Raw genomic sequence first — 27,621 nt, forward strand, 5'->3', positions numbered from 1 at the left:
GGCCTCACCACTTCCTGCCTCTGTGACCTGGGGCCTCAATTTCCTCTCCTGTGACACGACAATGATAACAGACTCTTCCTTTGAAAGGGAGTCAGGCATTCCCAAATCAAATGACAGTGATGATATAAATCCCCATAAGCTCACGGAACAAGGATTTCCTGAGCACCTACTACATGAAGTGGAGACCTGCAGGCAACCATGGGAATGTGGACGAGAACACTCAGCTGCTCCCGAGGGCTCTGGAGCCTTGATGCCTGAGGTCAGGTCTGAGCTCTGCCCCTTAGGAGCTGTGTGCCTTGGGCAAACGTCTTGGCCTCTCGGAGCCCGTTTCCTCATCTACAAAACAGGGATGGTAGTAATAGCTACCTCATGAGGTTGTTGGGAAGATTAAATTAGTTAATACTTTTAAGGCAAGTAGACAGGGCCCACTCCAGAGGCAGCTCAATTCTTGGTCATTTTTTTATGACTCATTTCCTGAATTCCTTCTTTAAGCTCCCCACCTGCCTGCCCCCCACCAACACCCAGTGCCGGATTTCCCAGCTGGGGCACTGCCCAGTACGTTCAGCCCCACCTCTCAGCTCTGTTTCTTCCCAGCAACCAGAGGGATCCCCTCCACCACATTTCTCCGTGCTCAACCCTGGGACGGCTGCCCACTGTCCCCAGGCCAGCATCCCCACAAGGGGCCGGCACTTGTCCCAAGCCACCTCTTGTACTGCCCTCTTCCTCCCACTCTGCCCTCCAGCCGGAGCCACCCCCAGCCCTCTGAATGTTCAGCCCAGCCTGCCTCCGGCCCTTTGAACGTGCTGTTCCCTCTGCCTGAACTAGATCTCCCTCCTGTGGGAAGTCGTCTGGGGCTCCCTGGGGCTGCCACATGCTGCTGACTTAGGGCGCCGTGCTTCCCTCATCGCAGCACCTGTTGAAAGGAGGGATGTGTCAGAGTCCCCAGCTAGACTGGGAACACGTCGGAGGCAGAAACGAAGTCTGAGGCATCCCTCTTCCGCAAGACCAGCGTGGGGCCGGGAGGGGGGAAGGAGGGGAGGGGCGGGAAGCTGGGGAGGGGAGGTGGCAAACAGAATGAGTGTTCAAGGTGAGTCGAGGTGGCAAACTGGAGGCAAGTCAAGCTGAGGGGAGTTAAATCGAGGTGAGATGGGGTGAGTCGAGGACAGGAGGTGAGCTGAGCTGAGTTGAGCATGAAACTGAGTGGGACTGACTCGAGCTGAACCGAAGGGGGCTGAGGTGAGTCGAGGTGAAGGGAGCCGAGCTGAGGTGAACAAACTAGTTGACGTAAGGTGAGCTGAGTTGGGTTGACTGGGTTCAGCCGAGCTGCGTTTTAAACTGAACCGAGTTATCCTGCATCGAGCCGCACGGAGCTGTTGTAAACCGAGTGGAAATGGGCTGAGAGGGGTTAGGTGGGGAACTTAACCGAGCTGAGGCTACTCCCAACTGAGTGAGATGAGTTTTGTTGAGTTGGCTTGACTTGAGGAGTTGAGTCAAATCAAGTTCTGGTGAGTTTAAACTGAGTTGGGTTCAACTAATGTTTCTCAGCTTTTGGTTGCTGCTGCTGTTGCCCCCAAGGAGCATGTTTTTAATGTTTGTTTGTTTGTTTGTTTGTTTGTTTTGAGAGGTGGGGGGGACGGAGAGAGCAAGGAGAGAGAGAGAATCCCAAGCAGGATCCTCACTGTCAGTGTGGAAACCCGATGCAGGGCTCAAACTCACGAACTGCGAGAATCAAAGAAATCAAGAATTGGGTGCTTAACTGACCGAGCCACCCAGGAGCCCCAGGAGCATTTTTAGACACCTCTTTCCCAGCTGCCCCCCCCCCCAAGAAATTATAATTCCACAGATACACTGAGCAGCTGTTTACGGCTTATGGATGTGTCTGTGCTTTATACATAAACGAGTATTTTTCCCTCCACAAGAATCAGTGTCCACTCTCTTGGGGGCAATATCACCCCCACCCCGTGCCCACCCCACTGCCCCTGAGGACATGTCAGTTAGGCTGAGCTGAGGTGAGCAGAGGGACGCCTCCTCAAAGGGGAGCAGTCGGGGCTTCCTGGAGGAAGGGGCCTCTGACTGGGTGCAGGCAGCGGTGAGGCAGAGGCCAGGCCAACCTCAGCTCCAAAGCCCCTTGCACCCTGCACGGTTCCCTACAGCCCCTATTTCCTCGCCTGTGCAATGGAGATATAATAACAGAAGGAACAACAAACACACAGGCCCTGAAGCAGGTATGAGCTCAGCATGTTGAGTTGAGCTGAGGGAGGCCCATGTGGCTGGAGGAGTGAGGAAGAGATAGATAGAAGGAGGTGAGGTCCTTATGGGACCCGAGGAGGAGTTTGGGTTTTATCTTAAGGGCAATGGGGAGCCATGGAGGATTCATGACCTGCATGGAACTAAAAGCCTCTGGATGGAGCCACAACGGACTCCCCACAGGACAGTGCCTGTGATTGGCTGGGCCGAGTCATGTGTCCCTCTCTAGCTGCAAGGGAGGCTGGAAAATGAGTCTCATATTCTCAGCATCCTTTGTGGCAGGTGGAATCTGCTTATAGAGCAGGGAATTCTCCAAACATCAGAAGGAGATTCGGATTCAGGACACATAAAAAAGGGGGCCCAAACTGCCCAACAGTAACAAAAAAAGAAGTAAGGCAGAGTGCTATGGGGCTGGTCGGGTGGAAAGAGAAAGGCTGGGCCTGATAGAGGCTGCCCCCTGCCCCAAGAGCCCAGGCCGGCCCCACCATGTGCAAAGCCACCCCCCATTCCCCAGCCTAGGACAGGGGCCCTGGGAACACACTGCTGGATCCCAGGACATCGTGCCAAGAGTCACTGCCTTCGCTGCTTGCGTTAATCATTAAAAAGCTGTTCTGTCAGCATCCATGGCAGACCGAAGGGGCCATGGGTGGGACAGCCCCTAAGCAACGCACACACCGAAAGACCCACCCCTCTTTAACAAAAGACAGCCTTTAGAGCCAAGCCGACCAAGGGTCCCACCACGGGCCAGTGACTGCACCTCTCTGCACCTCAGTTTCCTCACCGTGAACGTGGCAGAACCACACCTACTGTGAGCCAGCTGCCAGAGTGGGTGCATTATCCCTACAGTCCCAATCCCCACAGCAAGCCAGGGCGGCAGAGCTAGAACTCAGACCCAGCCAAGCCTCCAACCCTGCTGTCGGCCACGAGGCCATAAGGCCAGAGAAGGCTGATCACTGCGTTTTGAGCACCTACTCTGTGCCGGCCACTGTGCTAAGCACTCACGTGGATTCATGTACTTCATCCTCATGATGAACTCCATGAGGTCGAAGCATCTCCACCTCTGGGGCGCCCAGGTGGCTCAGTCCGTTGAGCAACCGACTTCAGCTCAGGTCATGATGTCACAGCTTGTGAGTTCGAGCTCCTTATCGGGCTCTGCGCTCACAGAGCAGAGCCTACTTGGGATTCCCCATCTCCCTCTCTCTCTGCCCCTTCCCCACTCGCCCCTCATTTTTCACCGTTGGCAACTCATTTGACTCTCTGTCTCTCTCTCAAAATAAATAAACGAACTTAAACGAAAAGACATACCTCCTCCATGAAGCCTTCTCCAAGACCCGCCCACCTCTGCCACCCCTGCCCCATCAGCACACACCCCCTTAGCACTCAGGTGGGCTTTCCCACGTACGTGCTCACCATGGGCTGTGAGCCCGTTGCTCGCAGCCTTTTTCCCTTGATACTCCCTCTCCCATCCCCCCACCCGCCGGGCCCTCCCACGGGGGATCCTGGACCAGCCAGAGCCCCACCTGCCCCGTGATGATTAATTAAGCCCCCAACAGTGACCTGCGTCCCTGGTCCAGGGCTCGCGCCTGGTGACCTCAGCTGGGTGCGGCGAGGGTGGGAGGGATGGGGAAGCAGCAGAGACGTTCTGTGGGATGGTGGGATCCCCCCCACCATCTGCCTGCCCCCTGAGAGAAGCTTTGGCAACCACAGAAGGCAGTGGGTTTACCAACAAAAGGAGGAAGAAAGCACAGGCAACGGGCAAGAAGCTCATGGTGTGAGTGAATCAACAACTCCCAGTGGGCGGGTGGAGGCTGGAGAATGGGCTTCCAGAGAGTCGCTGGCCTAGAAGGGGATCGACAGCCCAGGAGCGGGGTCAAAGGCAGAAGGACCTCAGCAGAGAGGAGAGGGGTGCACCAGTTTTGAGCACACATGTGCCCGCTGTTGTCCACTCAGCTCCATTTAGTGTAGGTACCCACAACCCCATTTAGTGCAGCAAAACACTGAAGATCAGAAAAGCAGAGTGACTTTCCCCAAGTCACACACCATCCCAGGCGGAGCAGGGATTCAAATCAAAGTCTACGGCTCAGAAAAGGAGTCAAAAGTACAGTCTTTACGGTCAGATCTGGGCTTCCCCACTTGTAACCTTGGGCATATCACAACTCCTCTCTGGGCCTCAGTTTCTCTGTAGGCACAACGGACATAACAATATGACAACCTCATAGATTGTCAGGGGGCATCTATGAGCCAGCACAGAGTGTGTCTTCAATCGGAAAGGGGTACTGTAAGGCTGGTAGTGTGGGCTCTAGTTGAATGCCCCCATTACTGGAGAGCTCAGTCCCTCACAAAATAGATTTTTTTTTTCAGCCATAAAACTTCTCCTTATTCTGAACTAAATAAAACCTGCCTTCTCCTGGGACCATCCCAGGCTGGCCATGGAGACCCATGTCCTCTACTCCTCCTCTATAAAATGGAATGAGGCCACTGACCTTGCAGAGACGGTTCAGTCACTTGACATTTACTGGACTCCTACTGTGTGCCAAGTAGTGGTCTCGAACCGGGGACACAGAAGTAAATAAGACCAACAAAGTCTCTGATATCATGGGGCCGATGCTCTACAGAGAGGAGACAGACCTTAAGCACATAAACCCTTAAGAAACAGGACCACTAGATAATCATTTGGGAAATCTAAATACCAGAAGCATCTAAACAACAGAGGACATTTAGAGTTTATTTTTCTGATCATCCATTTTGAAAATGACATCATTACATAAATCAGATGATGTTCCTTCTCAGCTCAAAACACTTCCATGGCTCCCACTGCTTTCAGGATCACATCTAGATGCCCTAATGTAGCCAGTGGGGCTCTGTGTGATCCGGCCCCTACAGACCTCTCTGGCCTCACCCCCGTCTACTCTACTTGAGCCACACGGGCCTCCTCACTGTTCCTCTAACATGACAAACTCCTTTGGTTCTCAGGGCGGCCATGCATGCCATTCCCTTCACCTGAGGCTCTTCCGCTCTCTCTCCAACTGGCCAACTGGCCAGACAGTCGCCACCCTCAACCCCAGGTAGGCACATCTGGGCTCTGTCTTGCCCATCAGCTTGGCTCACTTGGCCTCCTTCCCCCGGCCCCTGCAAAGATCCACGCAAAACGGAAAGAAAAATAGCCAAGAAGGAGTGTGAGTCATTTGTTTACAGGCTAATTAATTACTAAGCTCGAAAACTTGATTCCCATTCTTCCTTTTTTCCCCTCTCTGCCCTTTGAGAATGTTTGGAATCTACATTGTTTCCCAACGCAAAAGTATGTCAAGTTTATTTTTAGCAAACGCACATGATGGCTGGGACTGTTATTCATCCCCCCCCCCCCCCCCGCCCCCCGCGTCAGTGGGGAGCTGGCCACAGAGACTGCGGGCTGCTTAATGCTCTTCAGATGTGGCTCCTGGGAGACCAGCAGGTCTATAACGGCTCTGTGGGCCTGGGGTCAGTGAGACCCAAGCTGGGTCCAATGCAAAGGGACTGGAGGTAGAGGTTCCAGGTTGCAGTTTCTCCTCCTGACCAGAGGAGGTGCTGTGGGGGGTGTATTTTGTCCCAAGCTGGCTGAGCAAATCTGGACTAGCAAGTGGGGAATTGGGGTATTTCGGCCACTTGTCCCTCCACTTCCTGCCTTTACAGGGGCAGTGGGAGAAGAGCTCACGCTCTGTCAGGCTGACACTGTGCCTTCTCTGCTCACTCCCCACCCCACCTCCCTGCCAGCCAGCTCTGCCCACCCCTCCTGCTCCCAGAGAGCCCCAGATGGCAGCCGGTCCGGGGAGCCCCTTGCCAGGGGCTTCCTTCCAAGACAGCCGCCTCCAGTCCCTGTCCCGGGATGGGGGCCAGCAGGACCCCAAGGGGATAAGAAAGGACCTGCCTCCAGCAGACACATTTTCCCAGCAATAAAGGTGACGATATGGCTGTGCAGTGGAAGACGGTCATCCCCAGAAGGCAGGACTCTATCTCTCATGGTCTCCCTGTGCCCCAGTAGCTGGTATACAGTGGGTGCTCAGTAAAGACTTGTTAAATGATTGTGACCTGAGTTTCAGATTCACCGTGCAGTATCGACTAAGCCACTTGCCTTTCCTGAGCCTCAGTTTCCCATCTTGCAAATAGGTAACTGACCTCTAACCCTGGAGCGGGGTTTGCAAACTCAGCTGCCGCCAGGAGCCAGGCAGGGGCACAAAAGTGAAGGAGGCGGGGGGACAAACATGGCCGTGTCTTGCCTGTGGAGACAACCTCTCTGCTCTAGTGCACAGCACTCGTGACCCCAGGATTCCTGGATCTCCCCATCTCTCAAGGGAAGCCAGAAATCTGGACGTTTGTATACAACGTCCTCATTTTTCGCCATTGGCAACTCATTTGACTTTCAGCAAAAGCACCACACAGGCCAAACCCAATGCACCTCAAGGCCGACCCAGCCCATGGGCCACCAGTTTGAGTCCTTGGTGGTGAGGATTCTGTGGCTCAGTAGGCCTTGAGTGGGCCTGTCACGCCCCAGCCCGGGACAGGGGGTTGGGATGGAGAAGGCAGCACAAGCCTCACCCCATGTGGGAGTAGCTATTATCCCGGCTTATGGGAGGGCCAGGCCGGACTCGTCGGTGCTGGGGCTGTGGGCATCGCCTGCGGACCTTTGCCCTCCACTTAATTAAGGAAGCTGATAATAATCTAGGTGGAGCGTGGAGATAGGTTGAGAATGAGTTAGCAAACTGCGGCCGGCTGATTGTATCTATTGTAAAAAGCCTAGATATAATATCAGATTAGTACACTTTGTGTGCCTATTATAACACCGTGTCATTATGGGACGTGTTATAATTAAGGCCCGAGTGGGCCCCCTTCTCTCTCTGACTTTGCAGGTCTAGGCACCGAGGCTCCTCTTAACTCCCTCCTGGCCGTGACTGGCCCCGAAAATGGGGCAGGTGAGGCAAGCCCTGATCAGCCAGCCACTGACACACCCCACAGGGATCCAGGCCCGGTGCTGGGCACTGGGGACAGAAGTGTGACCAAGGCAGACCAGGTCCTGTCCTCAGAGAGCTCAGCGTCTGGGCAGAGGAAGGCTGATAATTAGGGAAGCAACACAAAACAGCACTCGCGGCCAGTGCCATCACGGAGCTGGGTAGAGGGTTTGGGTGAGAGCTGGGCCGTCGGGGAGCCTCTTGACAGGGTGGAAAGGGAAGCCCCTCCAGCTGCATCCTGAGGGTGGGGGGAGCATGCTCTGGGCACCAACCTCAAGCCACCGGCCGGAGGAAGGGGGGCTCGTGAGGTTTGCTGAGGCATGATCTGGGCTGATACGGCCCCTCCCGCCCACCCATTCACTGACTGAGCAAATCTCTGTGGAGCACCTACTATGTGCCACGCCTGGGCCGAGTGCCAAGGGAGCATGGTGAACAAAGCAGACATTAGTCCCTGCCCTGAGGAAGGGGACAATCTAAGGAAGAAGACAGACATTAAACAAATAAACAAATGTATAATGATGGCAAGTCAGGAAGAAGGATTAAAGGGCTGAAGGTGACTGTGGAGGTGACACTTTGACAGGGTGACCATGGAAGGCTTCCCTGAGGAAGTGACATTGAGATGAGATCTGAATAAAGTGAGAGATCCAGCTGTGTGAAAGAGATGGGGAAAAGCATTCCAGGCAGAGAGAACAGCAAGTACAAAGGCCCTGGGGCTAGATCAGACTTGGTGTGTTAGAGGAATAGCACGAAGGCCAGTGGAACTGAAGCAAAGTGAGCAAGGGAGAGAGAATGGTGGGGGTGAGGTCAGAAAGGCAATGGGGCCAGATGAGGCAGGGTCCCGTGGCCCTTGTAAGGACTTCAGCTTGTGCTCTGAGACGGGAGCCATGGAGGGTTCTAGGCAGAGGCAAGATCTTACTTAGGATCCACCCGGATTGAACAGCATCCCTTGGGCTGCGGATGGAGAACGGACTGAGTTAAGGCAGGAGCAGCGAGACCAGAGGGGAGGTGCTTTGAATCCCATGTGTAAGTGCAAGGAGGGAATCTGGTTGGATTCTGGATGTATTTTAAAGGTAGAGCTGACAAGGGGGCACCTGGGTGGCTCAGTCAGTTGGGCGTCCGGCTTTGGCTCAGGTCATGTTCTCACGGTTCGTGGTTCGAGCCCCGCGTCGGGTTCTGTGCTGACAGCTCGGAGCCTGGAGGCTGCTTCAGATTCTGCGTCTCCCTCTCTCTCTGCCCCTCCCCTGCTCACGCCCTGTGTCTGTCTCTCCATAATGAATAAACATTAAAAATATATACACACACACACACACACACATATATATACACATATATATATATATGTATATATATATATATGTGTGTATATATATATATATATATATATATATATATATATATATATAAATAAAGGTAGAGCTGACAAGATTTCCTGACCAATTATTGGATGTGGGGCAAGACATGAATCAGGTCACCCCAAGGCTTGGGCCCGAGCACCCGAAAGGATGAAGCTGCTGAGAGTAGGGGGCTGGAGTCGGTGGCCGGGTCTGTCCTCTGTCCACTCCCCGAAAGCCCCTCGCCGACCCCCACCCCAGCCTCTTTCAGGTCAGCGCCGTGAAGGGAGAGAGTGAGGAGCTGGCCCCACCCAGGCCTCTGGGCAGGAAAGGGGCACCCAGGGCCTGGCCGCAGGATGACACAACACTTAATAATTTCTCCGCTGAGTTTTGCAATGAGCACCCTTTATCGGCTAGTGAAGAGAGGGAGGTTTTGCAATAGCCCCAGTGGGTGATCACGGCTGGTGCCAGGCCAGAGGGATATCAAGCCGGGCCACCGGCATCTCCTTGACCCGCAAGGATTGAGCCCCAAATGGGCCATCCAGGGCTGAGCCATCACGGCGGCATGGAGGGCTGGGAGTGAACCCCCGCCTCAGACCCACCAGGTTCCAATCTAGCACCTCCACTTGGCTGGTGACATTGGGCAAGTCACTTCCCCCTCTGAACCTCAGCTCTTCCTCTAAAGAAGAGGGGGCAATTAAAGGAATTATTTTTAAATTACTCTAATACTGTTATCCAGCATACCTTTCAACAAGTACTGAGCATTGACCGGTGTCCCTGGCCCGCTGCCGAGTCCTCTCTGTGCATCATCTCATTTGATCCTTATATCAACCTTTCAGCTGTTCTTATCCTATTTTACAATGTGAAAACTGAGGCCCAGAGAGGGAGTGACTGCCCCCAGGTCACCTCACCTGTCGGGTGTGGAGCAGGGACTCTGACCCAGGCCTGTCTGACTTCAAACCTGGTTCTATTATTCGGGAAGTCACTACAGCTCTCTGAGGCTGTTTCCTCATCTGTGAAATGGGCATCACAAACTAAATGGAGTTAAGCAGTGCCTCCCACACGGGGCTGCTGTCTAGCACCTGCAAGGCACTCAGAACACGGCGGCCGCCGCAATTATGACCGAAACTGCTGTTCCTGACCAGCACTGCCCCTAGGGGCGTCTGAGCCGGGATACCGCCCTCCCTCTCCTCACTGCCCAACCTGGCTATGTTGTGCAGGGACAGGACAGGGGCTTTGGAAGTACACCCATGGCCCAGATCCCTCCTGCCTTGCCGCTGTGTCCCTGGGCCCATCACCGGAGTGACAATTCCCACCATCCCAGGCCATTTACAGGACAAAGAAGGCCACTGGGTCAAGGATAATCCCGGTACGTTGGGCACCTCAGGACAGTCCTGTGAAAGAGGGTCATTTAGCCCATCTGGCAGAAGAGGACAGCGAGGCTCAGGCTGGACATCAAGCCAAAGAGAAGGGGACAGGGATGTTGCTTCCACTGTGACATGCCCTCCAACCACTCAAGGCACTGATGGCAAAAGCTCTCCTGGCAATGTCTCTCTCTCTGTGTGTCTCTCCCCTCTTTATCTCCCTGTCTCTTCTTCTCCCTGTGTCTCTCAGACCGACTCTCAAAGTGTGGCTCCCTGTGTCTCTCCTCTGTGTCTCTGTCTCTCCCCCGATATCTCAAGCCCAAGCCGCCTCTGCCCTACGCGCTCACCCTCCGGGCCCACCCACCTCCTCTCCACGACCGGCCATAAACATTTACTGACGGAAGGCGGCTTGAAGCAGCCACCCAGGCCCACCTCCCCCCTAACACCACCCCCCGAGGGCTCCCCAGAGAGAGACGGCAGGTAAGGGATCCACATGGAAAACGTCCCCAGTTCAGGGTCCACGGCTCACGGCCAGCCTTGGCCGGGCGCCACATGGAGTCCCTCTTTCCCGGCAAGGGCAAACTCCGCCCACCACCCTGGGGGGGGAATGCTGATTGGCTCAGGTCAAACATGGCCCCCCTCTCTCCCCTTGCAGTGATTGGCTGCGGCGAGATCTGGAATGCATCTGCGGCCAGTGAGATGGGGAAGTCTGCCAAGGGACTTCTGGGAATCGTTTCTTCATTCTTAAGAGGACATGTGAGGGCCTTTTCCTGTCTTGGCCATGGCTGTGCCACAAAGAGATGGCAGGAGCTTTGGCACTACAATGGAGCCGTGAGGAGCTGGGCCGGGAGGAGATGGCAGGACCAGGAGACAGGAAGAACGTGGGGCCTCGATGATGCCCAGCCCCCCAGCCTCCAGCTCACTCAGCCATTACTCATTCAATCATTCAACAAATATTTATTGAGCACCTACTGTGTGGCAAGTCCCGTGATGGGCACTGGGGATGCGGCAGGGAACAGGGTCAACATAATCTCTGTCTCGCATTCTGGGGTAAGGGACAGACCTCAACTGAGTAAACATCTGGGAAAATGTAAAACTATGGCCATAGTGAGGGCCGCAAAGAGAGATCTATGGAGGTGAGACCAGAAAAGGGGATCAAGAAGGCTTCCCTGAGGAGGTGTCTTGGGTGGGGTTACCCAGAAGCAGAGCCCAAAACAGAGACTGGAATGCATGTGATTCATTAAGGAATGCTTTGGGGAGAAAAGGAGGAAGCGAAACAGGACATGTGGGAAGAGCTAAGCTAGGATGTGGTCTCAACCGATGTCTAGCTTCAGCCTAATCCCATGGGGAGCTCTGGAGCATGAACTGTGCCTCAGAGTGGATCCCACCTTGAACTAAGGGGGCTTTGTTCTTCTAATTTAATCAGTCATTGGTTGTGTCTGCCTTTGTTTGAGGGTGAGAGGACCACACAGACAGGGCAGCTCCTGTTCAGTGAGAGCTCCAGAAAGAAGCTCTAGCTAGGAGCCCATAGCTGCCAACATTGCACGGCAGCTGAGAGGTGAGCGCAGGGTCCAGTGTAAGGGTATCTGGGTGGGTCACCACAGTACCTGCTTCAGGAGGTCCCCCTGATCTGAGAGCTGGGCACTAACTAGGTGAGGAGCAGAGAGGAAAGCATTTCAGCAGCGGAGGCAACGTGTGCAAAGGCCCTGAGGCAGGCAGGAGCCACATTTACTGAAAGAAAACCAAGGCAGCTCTAGAAGGGTGAATGAGAGCAAGAGTAGCAGGAGATTAGGAGACACGGGCTGGCTATCATGCAGCACCTGCAGGTCGTGATTGGGAAGTCAATCCTGATTCTGAGGGCAGCAGGAGTCACGGGAGACTGTTGAGCAAGGGAGGATGGTGACCCAGCTTACGTTTTTTAAGGCTCCATCTGGCAGCACTCAAAGAATAGACCTAGGACTGAGACTGGGAGCAGAGATCATTTGGAGGCTATTGTAATCACTCGGGTGAATCACCCAAGCTTGAATGGTCGTGGGGGTAGAAAGCACAGAGAGGTGGGAACAGGATGATGCAAGACTTTAGGAGGTGACAGTAATGGTGGTTATCGATGGCTTCCCACAAGTCAGGTGCTGTTCCAGGCACTTTGCAGAGAGTATCTCATTTAAGCACATCCCTGTGAAGTAGAAACTCTTGTTTTCTCTGCTTCACGAGGAGGAAACTGAAACATGGTGGGATCGATGCCCTAGAAATGGCTCAAACCCTCACATGCCAATACTTTCTGCCCCACCTGGATGGGCCTCAGGCATCCGGGGTACCTTGGGGCAGGGCTCCCCCCGCCCCACAACCTCCAGGTGGGAACACATGGGAATCCAGCCATGTGTCACCGATCACTTTCTCATGTCAGCCTCCTTGCAAAGTCAGTGTGGTCACGTCCATGGACTCCCAGCCACAGACCCCATTTCCACCGAGTTCCTCACTCTCTCTCACGGGGCAAAACACCGCCTTGTGTGAGCCAGGGGCCCAGAGAGAGGCAGGGACTTGCCCGAGGCCACTCAGCACGTCCCTGGTGCAGGTGCCTGCAGCTGAGGTGAGGCCACCAGGCCCTGTGCTGTTATCTGTGGCCAGAGGCAAGAGGCCCAGTGGGACACCTGGGGCCCCTGATACAGTGGCCCGTGGCCCCAGCCTCCCTGAGGACAGGCAGGCCATGCCCAGCCTAGAGATAATCAAGACCAGATTCTGGCCAGTGATTCATTACAACACCATGTCCAGGGCTGCCCCCATGGAGTCTGAAGACTCAGAGGCAGGATCGGCTGGGGCTGGGGGAAGGGACGCGGATGGGGAAGGGAGACACAGGGGTCAGCAGAGTCCCTTTCTAGAAGGAATCCCACAGCACAAAAAATGTCCAGGCCACTTCTTGTCCTGGCTTGCTTCAGGAGCACCTGCTGTGTGTCAAGTCCTGTGGGACACAGTGGTGACCAAGCAGACCTGGCACCTGTCCTCAGGAAGCCACACTTGCATGGAGGAAGCAGGCATCAAATAAGGAAACCCATTAAGAGAATGGTAGTGCTGAGTGCTGGAAGGAGAGGTGCAGGGACTGCACAGGAATGTACCAGGGAGGCCTCCCCCGTGAGGTGACTTTGAGCTGAGGCCTGAAGGATGTGTAGGGAGAGCTCTGGGAGAAGGTGGAAGAAGAGGAGGCTAGAAAGGGATACAGCATATGCAAAGGTCCTGAGGTGGGCCAAGTGTGCAGTTTAAGGGTAAGAAGACGGAAAGGGAAGGCCACGGTGATGAGGCAAGAGCATGAACAGATGAGCAGGTGGGTCGTGAGGAGATGAGGCCAAGGTGAGGAGTTCAGATTATAGCTTACGGGCCACGGGAGCCATGGAATGCTTTAGGCAGCAGATGTGACCAGACTGGAGTCCAGTGGATCGGCTGTACAGGATGGCATGGAGGGACCTGAGGAACTGCAGATCCTAAATCCTGAGGGCCCAGGTCTCCTCACTTCCAATATACAGGCTCTAACAGCCAGCAGGCAGAGGCCCGGCTGGCCAACCCCAGGCACCCTGTGGCCCCTGGCTGTCTGCCCCCACCTGGACCTCCTAGGGAACATTCCAGACAGCGATTATCTCAGTTCTGAGCACTAATTAGCCTGGTTTCACCTCAGGCCTTCCCAGGGCTGCTCTGAGAGGGCCCCCTGGGGAGGCAGCCTCCAGGTACGAGGTCCCAAAGGAGGACTGGAGGGATGAGAAGTAAGGGACCCTGAGCTGCTTCCTAGGACTACTCGGGCCTGCAGCTATAGCCCCAGAGGTGTGGACAGTGCCCAGCTGCGGATGGCTCCAGCACCCTCGGCCCCTGCCCCCCACCCTCCTTCCCTCATACTCCGGCGCCTTGACCAGCCCCAGGCACCTGGCCAGTGAGCCCAGCCCCCAGCCCAATCCAGACCCGGACCCAGACCCAGACCCAGACCCAGAGAGCTCCACCATTTCCTTCCGTCTCACCGATTTCTCTGCTCTCCCAGCCTGAAGCTGGCTCTGTGCATGTGTGCGTATGTATATGTGTGTGTGTCTTCCTCTTCCCCTGTCTCTTCTCTTTCACCATGTCTCCCTCCTGCCCTCTTTCTCTCCCTGTCTCCCTGCCTTTCCTTCTTTTCTCTTTCTCCTTCTCTCTCTCTGTGTCTCTGTTTCTCTGTGTCCTCGTCCCCCGACCCTAGCTCAATGCGGTCATTCTCCCCTTTCCCTTGGTCTCCAGCCCGAAGCTGGCGGGGCAGGGGGGGGGGGGATGCTCTTCTGGTCCCGGCCCCTCAGGGGCACCAGGTAGGGGTGAGTGTCCCTGAGCAGCCTCCAGGCAGAGGAGTGAAGACTCTGACTGCACAGACTGCTCCAACCATGCCGGTTTTTCCAGCTCAGCCCCACCCTGGACCAGGCTGCCCCCTCCCCGGGACCCACCCTCTCTGGGTCGAGTGGGGCTACTGGAAGGTGAGGCCCAGCCAGGAATGCCCCGGGAAATGGAAGCCGAAGCAGGATCAAGTTGCCTGGGCCGTCCATGCTGACCAGGCCCAGGCTAGAAGCTGTACAGCCCCATTGACACAAGGGGAAACTGAGGCTCAGAGAGGGCATAGGGTCACACAGCTAGTTAGGGTCAGAATTCCAAACCTGGACTCAAGAAGGGATTCGGACATAACCAAGGGTATTCTTCCTGCTCCTCCCCGGAGGCCACCCTGGCCCATTTCTTGTGTGTCCTTCCAGAAGTGTCCGTACGTATCCCTGTATCTCTTCTTTTATGAATGTTTTAACACACGCAGAGAAATGGCAAAAGCTCTAATCTGCACCTGCTTGTTCACTCAACCATATCTGGAGATCTTGTCTTATCAGGACCTTCTTCCTTATTTCTGGGTCCTCCAGGGAGTGGACCAGCCCCAACATACTCAACCAGCTCCACCAATGCACACCCCGGTTGTTTCTAGTCTGTGTTTTAGAGAAACTGTCACAGCAGCCCCCATCCCCCACAGCACACACATGCATGCACGTGCACACATCGGGCTGCTGAGCCATGGGACCCAGTCATCCTGGAAGGTGGCACTGAGTCTCACCCGGAAATGAGGTCAAAATCCTGGAGAGGAGCTTGTTCAAACTGCAGATTTCTGGGCCTGCTCCAAAGCACCTGATGTGGGAGCTTATGTGGAGGGACCCTGGAATCTGCATTTTCTGCAAAGTCCTCTGGAGAAGAGGGACTCAGAGAACCAGGGGATGTGGCAAAATAGTGGACCGTCCAGCTGGGTTTTCATGCTCCGTTCTTGGCTCCTAGGGAATGCCCTGCCCCCCCCCCCCCCCCGCCACTCTCAGCTGCTCCCTTTTTTTCTGTTCATGTGGTGAGGCTCCAGAAAAATTGGGAGGGAACGGAGAGGGTTCAATGCAGTGAAATAAAAGCAACAACGAAGCTGAAAAACTAATAGATGGAGAAACAGAGGCAAAGAGAGGCAACAGGATACACCCATGACTCCACTGGCCTTGGTGTTAATGGGACGCAAGGCTAAACCTGAACCCAGGTCTCTCAACGCTTAGGGCAGGAGCTTTCTGTTCCATTCCACCCACCTCAGTTCTGTCTCCTGTCAGCTAACCATTGCTTACCCACGCACCCACCGTCCCTCCTCCATCTGTCCCTGCTTATGCCATCACCCAGCCCACCCCACCTGCCCGAGTCCGTCCACCCGTGTGTCCGTTCGTCTGTCCATACCACCAACCACCTCCTCCGCCCTCCGTCCCAGTATGTGCTGTCCCAAGTGCTGGGAACACAGCAGCCAGCCGGCAGACTATTCCTGCCCCAGGAGCTCCGCACCTATGAGAGAGACTGACCACAGACAGATAATCACACACATATAGACCCCGAACGGGCGTCCTGGCTGAGAACACCGTGCATGGGAATGGAGGGGAGCCGTGGGGAGGCGGGGGTCAGGGGAGGCCTCCCTGGGTGAGGACATTCTCCCCTGAGGATTGAGTGACGGGTAGGCATGAACCTGGTAAGAAGGGGAAGGAAAGACAGAAGGAGCACTGACAAGCTGGAGGGATGGGGGAGGCCCAGGAAAGGTGCAGGTGCGAACAGGGCACCCTGGACACAGTGAGGACGTCTGACTGGCGCCCCAGCTACGGAGGGGAGGGAGGGGGTGAGAGGATCAGAGGGGCCAGGATAGAGCAGAAACCACCGAGGCAGGAATCGGGCTTCTGGGAAGTCCATACGGGGGGCGGGAGGGGGGTGCTGGGGAGTGGGGAAGCTCCACTCAGGGCCAGGTCTGCCTCCTGCCTCTCCCCCCCAGGACAACCAGCCCCAGCCTGCCCTCCCAGCCAGAACACTGTTTCCCTGGGCCCCTGCCAGCTCCCAGCTCCCTGCCAGCCCCGGCCTGGCCTCCTCCTCCCACTCACCTGCTGATCCTGCCCCACTGCAGGGGGCGGGGGGGGGGGGGCCCTGCCTCCTCACCCCCAGCTCATCCAGGGGAACCAAGCCCTCCATGGGGGGAGGCGGCAGTAGATGGGTCCCCTCAGGCATCACCCAGCTTGCCAGGAGCCCTTTAAAGCTGAGCAGGTCACTCCATCTAAAGCCTCCACATACTCTCGGCGGTAACTCAATGTGTTTATCGAGTGCCTGCTGGATACCAGACCCCAGGCTCAGCACTTCCCACCAGTTATTCCCCTGTGTGCTCTCCTCTCCCTGGCCGCCACCACCCCCGAACCCTGAGAGGAAGTCGAATCATATCCCTCCTCTGCTCAGAACCCCACCTCCCCACTAACCACATACACACATCGGCACACCACCCTGTCCCCCTCACTCACAACCACTGCCCCACATGGCCTCCCTGCTGCTCCTTGAACAGAGAAGCACGGTCCCACCTCAGGGCCTTTGCACTTGCCGGTCCCTCTTTCACCACGTATCCCCACGGCTCTCTCCCTTAGCTCTTTCAGGTCTTTGCTTCCATATCACCGTCTCTCAGCAAGGCCTTCCCTGACCACTTTCTTCAAATGCAACATCACACACACACACACACACACACACACACACACACACACACACACACACTCCACTTCTCTCCCTCCTCTTCTTTACTTTACAACACTGCCCATCCGACCGACTGTATCCCCTACCCTGCAGATGTAAGCTCCATGAACACAAGACAAGGTTCTGGGGCTGCCTCATTTTGTGCTAGATTCCCGGGCTTAGCATGGTGCCTGCATGTGATAGGTGCTCCATGAAGTCACTCCTGGAGCACATCTCTGAGAGTCTTCTGTGGGCCGGGCTCATTGGGCATCCCAGAGAGGGCAGAGAACAAACTGAAAACCTTGTCGAATGAGGCTTCAGGGACCCCAGGTCCTCATGCAGCCACTTTCCAGTTATTGGGCCTCAGAAAAATACCAGAGGCTGAAGGGCAGCTGACCCCACAGAGCAGAGCTTCCCTGGTGCCATCCCCCTGGCCCCTTGCAAGGACCCTGTGACATCCAGTGTGATTATTCTTCTCCGGAAATGCTGGGCTCGCTTCCTGTCAATGCCATATAGTCTGTGCTTTTACAGCTTTTACAAGAAACTCCAACCAACCCAAACCCACCTTGACAGACTTCTCATTATGCAGAATTGGGTTTGTGGTTATTTTTCCTCTTGCCCCCATCGTTTCATTTACCAGCCATTTATTTACTGGGCACCAAGCGTGTGGCCATCGTGTGCAGACGGGACTGACGCACCGAGACTCAGAAACGAGGAGCAAGATGGGCGGGGAAACAGGGAGCAGTGTCAGGCCACAAGGTGTACCCCACAAGCGGGCACTGAGTGGGCTGGGTTGCTGAAAGTGTATCAACTCCTCTGGACCCAGGGTATGCTCCCAGGAAAAGTTTACTTTTTCAAAAGTATAACAGAGGGGCGCCTGGCTGGCTCAGTTGCGGTAGGACGTGTAACTCTTGATCTCAGGGTTGTGAGTTCGAGCCCCACGATGGGTGTAGAGATTACTTTAAAAATAACAATAAAATAATAGAAAAGTGTAACAGAAAAAAAGAAAGGGAGGACAACATTAATGCATAAGGCAGCTACTGCACATGTTTGCACCCTCAAATCATACAATCGTGAGGAGAGGGCTGGCCGCGAGGTGAGTGGTTCAAGACTGACTTCAGCCTTATCAGAAATATTTTCATGTTTTAAGAAAATGGATGTGTGTATTATTAGCATCATTTTATATCAAAATTTAATTGTGAAAGAGGTGAGAAGACAGGCCAGCCGGGGCATCAAAGAGCGGCTTGCACATACTGAGCACCTACTATGTCCTCGAGGGGAACACACTTAGGCCCACCAAGTCCTTAGGTCCCCCAGGTTTCACCTTCACTCAGCCACCGATGGAAGCTGGGAGCCAGGAGACCTGGGTTCTTTTCATCTCCCTATGGCCCTGCACAAAGCACTTCTTCCCACTTCCCAGATGAGAAAACTGAGGTCAGCAAGGTTAGTGATGGGGACACCTACACTTAAAGAATGTTCCTGAACGTCCAAGGAGACAACCCAGGTGAAAGTGCTGAGTGACCTCGCCAGATGCCACAGCCCTGCCCAGGACCAGTTTCATGAAAAGCCGAGGCCCTCATTCCGAAATCATGAAGAATTTCGAGATGCAACCACAGAGCGTTAGGCCAAGGGGAGGGCCTTTGTGAGCACCGAGCCCTGCGTGACCATCCAGGAAGCCCACCCCCAGGCCTGCCTTAGCTTACCAACAACTTTTTCAAAAGCCAGAATGGAAATTAAGAGAGTTTTCTGAGTAACCTCCAGGCAGTCTGAAAGCTCCTTTCTCCAGAACTTTCCATTCCATGCCAGCTGTCTTAACATGCAGGTGTTTGTGAGGCCTAAGGGCAACAGAGGCTCCCCCTTTCCACACACAGCAATAATAAACAACAATAGCGGGCACCCTTTTTGAGTCCTTAGCAAGTGAAGGCATCGTGTCGAGTTTTGTGCACGCTGTTCACCAGTGCTCTCAGGCACGTGCTCTCGTGGGCCGGTTCTGGAAGTGGAAACTGAGGCACACAGTGGGGAGCCACTCACCCCAGGTCGCATAGCCAGATGGGGGAAAGAGCTTGGATTCACACACAGGCCCGTGGAGCTCCAAAGCCCACACACTGGCCCAGGAAGGAAGGCAAAGGACAGCAGGAGGCGGGCAAGGTTGGCAGGGCTTCCCCAGACCAGGGAGCAAGGCTTCGGGGACGGGAGCTGCTGGCCGGGCCGCCCTCTGTCCTACTGCTTCCTCACCCCACTTGGAGTCTTGAGCTCCGGGCTGGAATGGTCTTTGCCAGGCAGTGGTTTCACCATCTCTGCCAGGCCCCGGGAAGCCTCGGGGACCCAAACAGGCCTGTCCAGCCCAGTGAGTCCAGACCAGAGCACTGGGTAAGGAGCACAGGCCAGGGTCACCCAGGCCCAAGTTCAAGTCCTGCCTGTGCTACCCACCAGCTGTGTGACCTCAGGCAAGGTAATCCCCCTCTCTGAGCCCTTTTGTCCTTTCTGGTTTCTCCTTTTGAACCTCAGGTACCAAGGGCCAAGTTATCCAACTCCTCAATTCATGACACATTGTCCTCATTGTCATGCGAGGCTCCTCCCTGGTTTTATTTATTCCCTTCAATCCCACCCCCTTCCCTGCCCACCTCGTTCCCCAGTGTTTGATGTGTATCTTTAATTTCTTTTTCTTTTTTTACTTTGAGTCTAACTTATGCAAAATACAGAAAGGGAATCTGTCTTGGTGAGTTTTTATCTCAATGAATATTTATTTACATATGTATAAATTCATGTCACCACCACCCAGGTCAAGACAGAACTTCGGCAGCAGCCCAGAAGGCTCCCCCATCCCCCTTCCCAGGCAATAACTCCTCCACCCACAAAAGGAACCACTGTTCGGACTTCTAGATTCGTCTGACCTGTTCTCGGACTTCCTATCAGAGCAATCACGCAGTACCTGGTCCTTTGCGTGTGACTTCTTTTCCTAGTGCTGTCAAGATTCACCCATTGTGTGCGTGAATCAATAGCTCCCTCCATGGCGTCCTGAGTAGTAGTCCATTCACGGAGCCACTGCAATTTGTTGATCTCCCGTGCTGAAAGACATCTGGGTTGTTTCCGGCTTGGGGCTATTATAAATAAAACTGCCACGAACATGCTTATAGGTCTTTTTTTGTGGACATACGTTTTCGTGTCTCTTGGGTTTACTGGAGGTCAGGTGTTTTGGTTTGCTTTTTAACTCACTGTGGCATAACTTCTGAACTTACAGAAGAATTACTGGGGTTATGAGGAATGCCAGGATATCCTTTGCCCAGAATATTTACATTCTGTCCCCGTTCATCATTTCTCCTCTATTTATTTTCCTCTCTTGTCCTGAATTATTCAGAGTCTGTTGTAAACGTGCTGTCCTTTGATCTCCAAGCCCTCCAGCATGTATCTCCTGACCCCCCACTACACACACACACACACACACACACACACACACACACACACACAGCACACAAACTCAGGGCACTTCTCATCAATTCAGCACCTCCATCAGATCCACATGCCATGTCCAACGTTCCATAATTGGCCCCAAAAAGGTCTACGGTTTCTTTTCGGTCTAGGATCACACCTCACTTCCTTCGGTTGTATTTAGGTCTTTCAACAGCTCCTAGTCTCTCCTTGACTTTCCTGTCCTTGACGCTTTTGAGGATGACAGGCCAGATACTTTGTGGCACGTCCTGATGTCTCCTCACTGCCAGATTCAGGTCCTGTGTCTCTGCGTGGCTGTAACAGAAGCGATGCTGTGTTCCTGCACACCCGGTCCAATGGCACACACTCCCACCTCGTAGAGCTGTTACAAGGATTAAATAAGACACAGCCCAGGGCCCGTTTTTGTGCTTATTATCTCTCCTGCACTTGGAGGGAGGGCCAGACATGGGGTAAAGAACAAGCACAGGGCTGGCCCCGCCCAGACCTATCTCCTGTGCCCCAATCCTCACCCTGCGTCCTAACCCTTGCAACCAGGATGCAAAGAGAGACAAGAATGCGTAGGAACTAGAATTCCAGCCAGACCAGGCTGGAGGCCCCTTGATGCTGGCTCAGCCTGGCCCCCTAACTAAGTGACGGGGACCTGAGGCACTGAACGTGCAGAGGGCTTCTGCCATGGCACACAGCGAGCCACTCTGTTCCGCCCGGCTGTTGGATCTTCCACAGCAGGGATTTTCGACTGAGGGGGACTTTGCACCCCCAGGGGACACTTGACAACGTCTGTAGACAGTTTTGTTTGTCACAACTTGGGGGGGGGGGGGCGCTGCTACTGACATCTGGTGCACAGAGGCAGGGATCCTGTTATGCACAAGAAAGTGCCCCTAAACAAAGAATGATCCTGTCCCAAATGCCAATGGTGCCCAGGCTGAGAGGCCCTGGTTCACACCAAACTAACAACAGCTGGCAGCTGTGAGCCCCTGGCCAACTCACACTGGCAGCTTTCTCCCAGGGTCCAACCGGCCGCAAAGAAAAGGCAGTTCGGACCTTTGGCAGCACCTGGGGCTTAAGAAGGAGAGTCCCTCTTGCACAAAAAGGGTTTTGCTGCCCCAATCTGTTTTTGTTCTGAGTCCGCAAGGGTTCCAATCAGAACTGCTGGAGAAGGACTGAGGCTGTCACAACCTCTGGGGAGCTGGGGGTGGTATTTACAGGGGTGTTAGGATCCCTGGCCTGAAAATGCAAGGAGTAGGGGATCTTAAGCCACCCCCACAGCCAGATTGCTGGGTGGGGGTGGTTACACCCTGAGATCCTGTCATCTTTTCTGGGCTCTGACTTTACAGAATCTGAGGCTCCGCGTGGTTCTAGTTCTAGGTAGAGAGAGACAACAAAGCCTGGTATGTAGCAGACTATCAGCAAATGATTTGTTGGAAAAAAGTTAACGGCGACAATAACTGATATTTATGGAGCATTCACTATGTGCTAGGCACTGTTTAAGCCCTATGCATGCATCATCTCATTTAACGTCACCACACCCTGTGAGGTAGATTCTATCATCGCCATCCCCATGTTGCAGAAGAGGAAACTCAGGCACAGAAAAGTTAGGTTACTTGCTTAAAGTCACAAGCTGTTCAGAGGAACATGAATGAATGAACGAAGGAAGGAAGGATGAAGGAATGAATAAATACCAGATCCCATCTGCATTAGCATTTTTCCTTCAAATATTACTGAACCAAAAGCCTGGTTACAACTCTTCTTGGGGCCTGCCAACCCCAGCCCAAGCCCCCTGACTCCCTGGTCCTCTCCAGGTCAGCCCCCTCCCTCTCACTTAGGGGGACTGTGTCCCTAAAGCCTGGGGTAGAAACTTATGCCACAAAGGCCTGGAGACCCTAACGCAATGGGACCCTTTGTTTATCAAGGGCTTACTTTCCACCAAGCCCCACCCTGTACACCCGTCAGGGGTGTGACAAGAACCACTGTACAGATGAGGAAACTGAGGCTCGGATGGGAGAGGTCACTTTCTCCAGATCAAACACCTAAGTGGCAAAGCTGAGATATGAGCACTCGCCCGTCTGACTCGGGAGCCTGACAGGGAGGCAGGGAAGGAGCCAAAGGCAATAAGGAAAGCCGTCTGATGCTGGCAGGGTGACCGTGGAGGGTCAACTTCGGTTCATCTCCAGATCACCCCACCCTCCCCAAACTCTAACTCAGTATGTACACAACTGGCAACAGAGGCAACATCAGTGTTCATCTCAAGGAGGATAGTTCATTACAATGTGGCAGCTGCATCCAGAGGCACCTTGTGCATCAGAGCAAAAAGCAATGAGTTAGAGGGCCACAGAGCAACACAAAGACATCTCCAAAACAGTCTTCTGGGAATCGATCTTGTCTTCTTGGAGAATGTGGCCTATTTGATCTGGTTGTCCAAGGGGGCGCTGTGTGAGCTGGAAAAGGGTTGGAAACAACCTAAATATCCATCGAAAGGGGCCTGGTTAAATAATCGTGGTATCTCCGTGCAATGGAATATTGTGTGCTCATTGAAAAGAATGAGGCAGAAAAACTTAAAATAAAAACAAAAAAGAATGAGGCAGCTCTACGGGACTGGTGTGAACAACCTCCAAGATACATTGTTATAGATGAAAAAAGCAAAGGAGACAGCAGTGTGGACAGTGTCACAATGTGCGATGTGTGTGAATATCACGTGTGTGATAGGCTGGCTTACACAAACTACCCAAAACCAGAAAAACTGCTGAGAACGGGGGTGAGCTTGAAGAGAAGGGAAGGGGAATGTGAGGGCCGTGGGGGGAGGGAGACCAACTTTTCACTTAAGCCCTTTTATACCTTTTGAATTCTGGACAAAGCATATGTATTATATATTCAAATTAAATAAAAATGTGTAAATTCCATGAGCAGTTGAACGGAGATCATCCACAAGGAAGGTGGTGCAGTTTGGGGGCCAGAGTATAGTGAGGGCATCCAAGTGGGAGGGGGGAGGGGAAGGTGATCCAGAAACAGGAAATTGGTGACATCCAGGGGATTTGGTGAGATAGGTATATACATTAAGAATAATGAAGGCCTGGGTGGCTCAGGGGGTTAAGCGTCTGACTCTTCGTTTCAGCTCAGGTCATGATCTCAAGGTTCATGAGTTCGAGCCCCATGTCGGTTTACATGCTGACAGTGTGGATCCTGCTTGGGATTCTCTCTCTCCCTCTCTCTCTCTCTCTCCCCCCACTGTGTCTGTGTCTCTCAGACAAATAAATAAAATTTTTAAAAAAACAACAGAATAATGAAAGCCAATATTCTTCTAACTGTCGGGAAAGATAGTTCCAAACATGGAACTGGATTGGAAATAGAGTTTAATACTGTAATCGTTTTCTCAAAGATGATACACAGAAGACAGGTAATCAGATACAGAAATGATACAGATATAAGTATGTGTCCATGTATATACACACAAGCAGTCTTAGAGAGGGTCTGGGGGCAGCGATACTCCAAGCAGCAATGAGCACACTTGTGCTGAGACCTTTCTAAATACCATTCTCCACCCAGAGGAGCTAGGGCTCCTTGGGGAAATGCCTGACTCCAGGGCTAGGGCAGGGAAAGTAAGGAGGTGCTCAAAGAACAATGGCGGCATGTCAGAAGGGCACAGAAGCCAGCTAGAAGGGGCTCCCAGCAGCCATGTATGGGAAAATTCAAGCACATAAATAACAACAATAACAATAATAATAATAATAATAATAATAATAATGTACTACAACCCATTAAATAAAATAAAAAACCATGAGTCCATACTGATAAAAGTAAACGAACCATTGCAAGTTTGATGAGGAGCAGGATATTTACATAGTTTCAAAGTACCTCCCCTCAAACACTTATTTACTACAAAGGGGAGAAAAGTGACTTCACAGAGGTGAAGTCTGACAGATATCCCTTCAATTGAGTAATCACAGTGAACACCATTAGTCTCATCACAAGGCAAAAAACTGTAACCACGTGAGGTGACAGATGTTAACTAAACTTATTGTGGTGATCGTTTCACAGTATATGCATCTATCAAATCATTACGTTGTCCTTAAAGTCATATGATGTTGTATGTCAATTATATCTCGATAAACAGCGGGGGTCAAGTGAACACTGTCAATAATGGGACAAAGAGAAGGACAGAGCACCCCTTCTGTGATTCACCTGCCAAGGATACAAAACCTGAGTCTAATCACCAGGAAACAGCAAACAAACCCAAAGCGAAGGATGGGCCACAAAATAGCTGGCCTGTCATGCTCAAAAATGTCAAGGTCATGAACATCAAGGAAAGACTGAGGAGCTGTTCTAGATCAAAGGAGACTAAGGAGCCATAGCAACTAAACGCGACACGTGATTCTGAATTGGATCCTCTTACTGGACATGGTTAGGGCAGCTGGCGAAAGTTGAATAGGCCTGGGGCACCCGGGTGGCTCAGTTAAGTGTCAGACTTCGGTTCAGGTCATGATCTCGCGGTTTGTGAGTTCAAGCCCCACATCGGGCTCAGTGCTGACAGCTCGGAGCCTGGAGCCTGCTTCGGATTCTGCGTCTTCCTCTCTCTCTCCCTCTCCCCTGCTCATGCTCTGTCTCTCCCTGTCTCTCAATAATAAATAAATGTTAAAAAAAATTTTTTTTAAATAAAAAAAAGCTGAATGGGTCTAAAGAAATGGCTGTGCCATGTTAATGTCCTGATTTTGACGGTTATATTATGCATATAGAAAATGTCCCTGTTTGGGGCGCCTGGGTGGCTCGGTCGGTTAAGCATCCGACTTCGGCTCAGGTCATGATCTCGCGGTCCATGAGTTTGAGCCCCGCGTCGGGCTCTGGGCTGATGGCTCAGAGCCCGGAGCCTGCTTTGGATTCTGTGTCTCCCTCTCTCTCTGCCCCTCCCCTGTTCATGCTCTGTCTCTCTCTGTCTCAAAAATAAATAAACGTTAAAAAAATTTTTTTAACAAAAACAAGAAAATATCCCTGTTTGTAGGAAATACGTATCAAAGTATTACGGGGGGATAAGACAACAGGTGAGCAATTTATTCTTAAATAATTCGGGGGCAGGGGAGTCTGGGTGGCTCAGTTGGTTAAGCCTCCGACTTCAGCTCAGGTCATGATTTCATGGTTCATGGGTTTGAGCCCCGCATCTGGCTCTGAGCTGACAGCTTGGAGCCTGGAATCCACATTGGATTCTGTGTCTCCCTCTCTCTCTATCTGCCCCTCCCCCACTTGTGTGCACACTCTGTCTCTCTGTCTCTCTCTCAAAAATAATAAGTAGGGGCACCCGGGTGGCTCAGTCAGTTGAGCATCTGACTTCAGCTCAGGTCATGATCTCACAGTTCATGAGTTCGAGCCCTGCATCAGGCTCTGTGCTGACAGCTCAGAGTTTGGAGCCTGCTTCAGATTCTGTGCCTCCCCCACTGGCGCTGCCCCCCCCTCAAGTAAATAAACATTTAAAACTTAAAAATATATAATAAACATTTTTAAAATAATAATAATCATGGGGGAAATGTTCTTTGTACTGTTTTTGTCACATGTCTATACATTTGAGATCTTTTTTCAAAAAAAAAGTGCTATAGACTACATGTTCGTGTCCTCCAAATTCACATGTTGGAATGACCCAATGTGAGGGTTATTTCACAAATGGATTAGTGCCCTTATAAATGAGGCCCCAGAAGGCTCCCTTACCCCTTCCACCATGTGAAGACACAGCGTCTACGAATCAGAAGGCGGGTCCTCAGCAGACACCAAGTCTATCACCAATTGGTATTGGGCTTCTCAGGATTGGCAACTGCAGGAGATAAATTTCTGTTGTGTATAAGCCACTCAGCTTACGGTATTGTGTTAGAGCAGCCCAGACTGAGTAAGACAGAAATTTTTTTAAATAGAATAAGATCTAGGGTTGAATACCATTAACAGGAATTAAAACACTACTCGCATTTCAGATGACTCAGCAAGCATTTCTAGGTCTATGCCCAACTGAAATGTGTAAGCATGCTCGCCAAAAAACATGCATTCTAGAACGTTCATCACAGCCCAGTTCTGAAGAGCTAAAAGCTAGAAACAATCTAAATGTCCCTCAGCAATAAAATGGGTCAATATATTGTGTGATACCCATGTAGTAGGATTCTGTTCGGTAACAAAAAGGAACAAATCTTGATACATAGCACTTGGATGAATGTTACAGTTACAATACTGAGTAGAAAAAAAAAAAAATCGGCCATAAATGAATGCATAGTGTGTGATTCCTTCTAGACAAAGTGTTGAAACAGGCAAAACTAATCAGGACAATGATTAATTACCTTTAGGTGGTGATGTAGGGGGAGGCGGAGGGGGGCTTATAGCTAGAAGAGGCTCAAGGGGTTTCTGGGGTGCTAGAATGGTCTGTTTCTTGAGGTGGCTGCTGGTTCCAGCCAGGGGTCTGCACAGGGAAAACCCACCAAGCTGGAGGCCGATGTTGTGTGCACTTGCCTGTGTGTACTTCACTGAGAAGAAAGTACATCAAACAAGACGCACGTCTATAAGCACAGATATCAGCCACAGTGGGGGTGGGGGCTATGAGAAGTGGGTGGCGTGGGTGTGGGGAGCTAGAACAAAGCGGGGAACAAAGTGCAAGGCAGGCTTTGCAAGGACTTCCAGCAATGGCATCCTCAGAACTGGCAGCCAGGACGGGCTGATGCTCTGCACCTGAGTTTCAAGACTAAAGGAAGGAAAGGGCCCCCACTATCTGTATGTCCCTCGCCAACCCCCCCAAGAGCGTCAGCGAGGCACGCTTGATGACCAGCCCCGTTTGATGTGCGGACTGACTCGAGTCAGGCGGTCCAGGCAGCCCCAACTTCTGCCCCAGTTCTCTCTCCTCCAGGGCCCACTGATCCCCACCCACCAGTTTCCCTGAGGAGCCTTTCCTCCTCCCTGACTGCCTCTGTCCTCACCAGGGCTCCAGGGCTAGGGCCTGTGAGGCAGGATCTGGTGACAGCTATAAAAATAAAAGCTCACCCAGCCTGGCTCCCTGGCCTACAGACTCACCCCACAGCGATCCCAGCTGGGCTGGCCCCAGGCCGTCCGGCAAAGGTATCTCCCAGGCCTGGCAGGCTAAGGTCTCGCTGGGGCAGGTGCTGGCAGGGGCAGCACGAGGCAGAGAGGGGTTATTCAGGGTGGTGTGGGGTGTCGGGTCCCAGCATAGTTGCCAACATGCTCTGTGAGGTCTGCAGCGGGGACTGA

At 52.9% G+C, this 27,621-nt stretch overlaps 2 long non-coding RNA genes across 3 annotated transcripts in view; one reads left to right on the forward strand and one right to left on the reverse strand.

The window, feature by feature from the left end:
• Window positions 1-27,621, reverse strand: part of LOC128773454 (uncharacterized) — an 83,910-nt gene that overhangs the window by 21,514 nt on the left and 34,775 nt on the right. The window lies entirely within an intron of this gene.
• On the forward strand, window positions 1,160-20,089 carry LOC109272290 (uncharacterized). 2 transcript variants are annotated; one of them, XR_008417701.1, is made up of 3 exons: window positions 1,160-1,505; window positions 5,221-5,312; window positions 19,733-20,089. It is a non-coding gene; the product is annotated as an uncharacterized LOC109272290 (long non-coding RNA). The 2 variants fall into 2 exon arrangements; XR_008417702.1 differs by having other exon boundaries at window positions 1,164-1,236.

This window comes from Panthera pardus, unplaced genomic scaffold (genome assembly GCF_024362965.1).
Source record: "Panthera pardus isolate Hobbes unplaced genomic scaffold, ASM2436296v1 HiC_scaffold_25, whole genome shotgun sequence".
NCBI classification, from domain to species: domain Eukaryota; kingdom Metazoa; phylum Chordata; class Mammalia; order Carnivora; family Felidae; genus Panthera; species Panthera pardus.